Raw genomic sequence first — 5,182 nt, 5'->3', positions numbered from 1 at the left:
TTCAACTGTGTAATTTCAGAGTTTTAGCAACCACAGACATTGTCACATTCACAGGGTTCTTTACAGGAATTTCCTCTTGTAATCTAAAGAAACATGAAATGTAAAGCTTTCCACATTGCTTGCATTGATAGGAGTTTTCTCCACTATGAATTTTTTCATGTAATTTAAGTTAAATGTAGCATATGTAGGATTTCCCACATAGCTTCCATTCATTGGGTTTTGGCCCAATATGCATTTTTCAAGTGAATGATGATAACTTTGAAATCTAAAGGCTTTATTTACCCCAGTTTACATTCATAGTTTTGCTAAAGCAGGAATTCTTTCATAAAAAGATAGATGCCTATGGCGTCTAAAGGCTTTTTCATACTTTTCACATTCCCATATGTAGGATTTCCCACATAGCTTCCATTCATTGGGTTTTGGCCCAATATGCATTTTTCAAGTGAATGGTGATAACTTTGAAATCTAAAGGCTTTATTTACCCCAGTTTACATTCATAGTTTTGCTAAAGCAGGAATTCTTTCATGAAAAGATAGATGCCTATGGCGTCTAAAGGCTTTTTCATACGTTTCACATTCACAGGGTATGTCTAGCATGAATTTTTTCATGTCTTTGAAGATGACTGTTGATTATAAAGGCTTTACCACATCCTTTACATTCATACGTTTTTTTCCCCAGTATGACGTTTTTCATGTACCGGCGAAGAAGCAGGAAATGTGAAGGCCTTACCACATTGTTTACATTCATATGATTTTTCTCCGCTATGTATTTTTTCATGTAACTGAAGATAATTATGATACCTAAAAGATTTACCACATTGTTTACATGCATAAGGTTGTGATCCACTATGTGTCATTTTATGTCTTTGAAGGAGACTATATCATCTGTAGGCTTTCCCACATTGTTTACATGCATAGGGTTTCTCTCCAGTATGTGTCTTTTCATGTTTTTGAAGTTAATTGATAATTATAAAGGCTTTAATACATTGTTTATGTTCATATGGTGTTTTTCCAGTATATTTTCATGGAACCATAAGGAACTAGAAAGTGTGAAGGCCTTACCACACTGTTTACATTCATATGATTTTTCTCCATTATGAATTTTTTCATGTCTTTGAAAATGACTGCAGTGTTTGAAGACATTTTTCCACAGTTTACATGCATAGGGTTTCTCTTCAGTATGTGTTTTTGCATGTCTTTGAAGATGACTATTTCTTCTAAATGCTTTACCACATTGTTTACATGAATAGGGTTTTTTGTCACTATGAATTCTTTCACGTCTTCAAAGGGAAGTGGAAGAACTCAGCTGTTTCCCACATACATTACACTGATAATGCTTTCTTACAGTTTGAGTTCCTCCAGCTGTGTGAAGTGAACTCCCATAAGCAGAGGCCTTTCTATATTCTTTGTGTTGATGAACTTTTTTTTTGCACTGTGTGTTTCCTGATCTATTACCAACAAACTTTGGAAATCAATATAATTTAAGCATGTCTTGTTCTCAAAACGTCCATTCACAGTGTGAGTTCTCATATGTCTTTGACAACTTGTGAGAGAGTTAGAGTTCTGGGGCTTGTTTCCGTACTCTCATGCTCCCACGGTTTGTACTGAGAGTGAGAGGGATGATGGTTATTGAAGGGTAATTGACACGTGGAAACCTTTCCACACACATTGCTTTGACATGGTGTTAGGTCACTAGAAGTTTTCATGTTCATATCAGCATTTGCTATCCACATGAAAATTTCCACATTCTGAAAACCTTACACTTACAGAGTGTCTCAAATACAGAACTTCTGTAAAAACAAGTATATTAGTAAAAGTTGATTTATTTCAAAGTGTAGGTCATATACGGTTCCCAAATTTAGGTAAAGTGTCTTCTGCCAAATCTGAAGAGTTGGAAACTAAACAGATTGATAATTCTACAATATGGTTCCTACAGGACAATGGTAAAGAGTAAAATTTGTTAACATTGAGTTCCTAGTACTGTTTGCATGTGAAATGCCCTGCAAACACTGAATAAGATTCTTAATTTGAAGTGCAGGTTACATTTTCTAATGATAAAAAAAAATAAGGTTGTGCTAATTGCTTATTTATTCATAAATGCTCACATATAAATACTTTTAATGGGGGCTGGAGAGAGTGCAGTGGATAAGAGCACTGACTTACTTGAAGTGGACCCAGGTTCAATTCCCAGCACCCACATGGTTGTCTAACAACCATTCATAACCCCAGTACTAGGGGATCCAACTGTCTCCTGACATTGCACAAAATGGGTGGACTTACACCCATGCAGGCAACTTACTTATACACATAAAATAAAATTTTAAAAAATGAATAAAATATCTATAATGGGAGCCTGGAGATATGGATCACCTTATAAGCACCATTGCTGCTCTTCCAGAGAACCAGAGTTTGGTTACCGGCACCCAAGTCAGGTAGCTCACAACCTGTTGTAATTCCAGCTCCATGGGTACATCAACTTTGCACCTCCTTGCACACATGCAAACAGGTAGACAGACAGAAGCACATGTGCGCACACACGCATGCACACACACACAAATTAAAAAATACATAAATCTTTTAAAAATTACTTCAAATAAGCTTTCTGTCTACTTTTTTCAAATTACCTTAGACTGTTTCCAGAACTTTTATAATGGTCCTTAATAGTCCCATCTTCACAATTATTTCCTAAAATGGAGTTGAAGAAAATTTTGATGAATTAGAAATTACTGAAAACTTAATTTATAGCTATATTATATATGAAACATGCCTGATTTATACACCACATTCTTGCCTTTCAAAACTCCAAATCATAGAGGAGCATCAATTCCAAGAAATGCTTGTGCCTTAATAAAGAAGGGAAGGGAAGATGTTATTGTTACTTATAAAAGTGAAGTTCCTGTAGGTTTCCAGCATCACATCTCTGAAGAGATTCTTCTGAGAAAGATCTAGCAAAGCCAACTCTTCCTGGGTGAAGTTCACAACAGCATCCTCAGATGACATAGAATCCTAAACAGTCCATAGACTCAATTGATAATATATTCATAGAATCCTGTGCTATTCACACATATTATTCCATCACACAGACATTCTATTGCAAGCTTTGAGTGGTTCTGAAAGGGCAGAGCACCGGAGGGACACTCCTGTCACTACTGAGCATCAGGCACAGGATATGTTGCTGCTCTGCCCCAATTCTCTTTTTATACCACATATCTACTTCCTGTCATCAGAAAGTCTGACCACCTGATGTACAGAACAGAGGAGAATTAGCATGCAAGAGCCTGCTTGTCTTCAGAAATTCCTGCTAGCAATGCTTAAGTTTTGATGATGTGAGGAAATTTAATATTTGGTACAGATTACGTGAACAAAAATGATAAATCAGCTATCAAAAATGATTCATAAAAACTCTATGGAATGTTATGATTTGTTCTCATTTTGAAAATCTACTAATGTATTAAAAACTCACAAAGATAACTAGAGGCTCAGTCCTGTGATCCCCAAGTAATAACAGACATTGAGTGTAATGAGTTCCCTAATGGGCACAAATTTACACATGCTGTCACAACTTCTTAACTGAAGAAATGAGCCCAAACTATGTGCTTATAGAAGCAATAATGTATATGGTACAAGTAGTTTACTCAAGCACAATTTAAAAAAATTATTTTACTTATTTTTATTTTATGTGTATGAGTGTAATGACACCTATGTTGTGCAGTGTCTGAGGAAGTCAAGAGGGCACTGGATTTCCCAGAGCTGGAGTTATCGACAATTGTTACCAAGATGTCAGTGCTGGGAATCCAAACTGGTTACTCTGTAAGAGCAGCCAGTGCTCTTAACCACTGAGTCATCTCTCTAGCACTTCAAGAACAATTTCAATCAAATGAAAAATAGGACACATAATCAATATTTAAAGATCTTAAAATAGTACTTTAAAATTTTTTTAGGTAATGTCGAATGGGAATAAAGTACATATAAAGGCAACATATACTTCAGAAAAAACTCAATGTAGTCAGTCATGTTGTATAGTCACAGCTGTGTCAGAGAATGAGACAACAAGCTCACATGAGAGAGTCCAAGTCAGCCAATGCTATGTAGCAAAACACCAATCTCAGGAAGAAAAGAGGGAGGGAAAAAGGATTGGAATGAGGAAGGGCAGGAAGCAGGTCACCAAAATTCATGATTTCACTTTATACTCTTAGAGAAAAATCCATTAGTCACCAAACCAGACAATTTTGTACTAAATAAAAATGATTTGTTGAAATGGACTAGGATAAGCAAGTATCTGGCAGCTGTCAAAGTTAAAGAACAACATAGTGATGTTTTGCCTAACACAATTCAAGGACTTCCAAAAAGTAAGGGAAAGACAAAGGGCCAAAATTAATTACCACAATTTAAAAATCAGTTCATGGAGTCCAGGGAGCTGGCTTAGCAGGTAGGTAAAGGCTTGATGGCCTGAATTTGATCCCTGGAACCCACAAAAAGGTCAAAACAGAGAACGGAAAACAAAAAAGTTGTTCCCCTGACAATTGTGACATGCACACACTCATATATATATACATTATACACTCGACAACAATATTTTAAAACTTAAAAAAAAGCAGGCCATTAACATTTGCAGTCTGACTGTTAGTGACTGTGACATAGTGCACAAACATCTTCAAACTAATTCTTATCATCCAATGGTGCCCTATAAGATAACCACTTTTAAAACAAGTTAAAATCTTCCATTTCAGTCTTTAAAATATGACATGAACGGTAGCAGCATCCCAGATATGAACTCTGATCTGAGAAAATCACAGTTGGCCAGGCCTTCACTTACCCAGAAGACTTCTCCAGAAGACCAATGCAAAGCTAGTACCTTTGTGAATATCATCTCCGGATAAGTCTAGCTCAACATTCAGACACCCAATTGGTGGCTCCAAAATGAAACTGAGTTTCACTTTCATGAGGCAGAAATCCATTGTTCTAAATGGGATGCCAAGGCTTAGAGTGTTGAGAAAAGTTCCTTCCATATACCTGGGAGATCTGTCATACCTACACCTACCTTTTTCATTGGAGGTACACATACTTGGAACCTATGATGGATCTTGCAGCCTCCATACTCAAACCTCTTCATGAGCAGCAGACCCATACCATGTCTATTCATACCACAGACTGCAACGACACTCAAAAGTAATGATTCTACC

At 36.5% G+C, this 5,182-nt stretch overlaps 1 pseudogene; it reads right to left on the bottom strand.

The window, feature by feature from the left end:
• Positions 1-658: 658 nt before the first annotated feature.
• Positions 659-4,957, bottom strand: LOC115071337 (annotated as a pseudogene).
• Between the last annotated feature and the right edge of the window lie 225 nt (positions 4,958-5,182).

Source organism: Nannospalax galili, unplaced genomic scaffold, assembly GCF_000622305.1.
Source record: "Nannospalax galili isolate Female #2095 unplaced genomic scaffold, S.galili_v1.0 scaffold1519, whole genome shotgun sequence".
Lineage (NCBI taxonomy): Eukaryota > Metazoa > Chordata > Mammalia > Rodentia > Spalacidae > Nannospalax > Nannospalax galili.
This window is presented reverse-complemented; position numbering and strand designations above follow the sequence as displayed.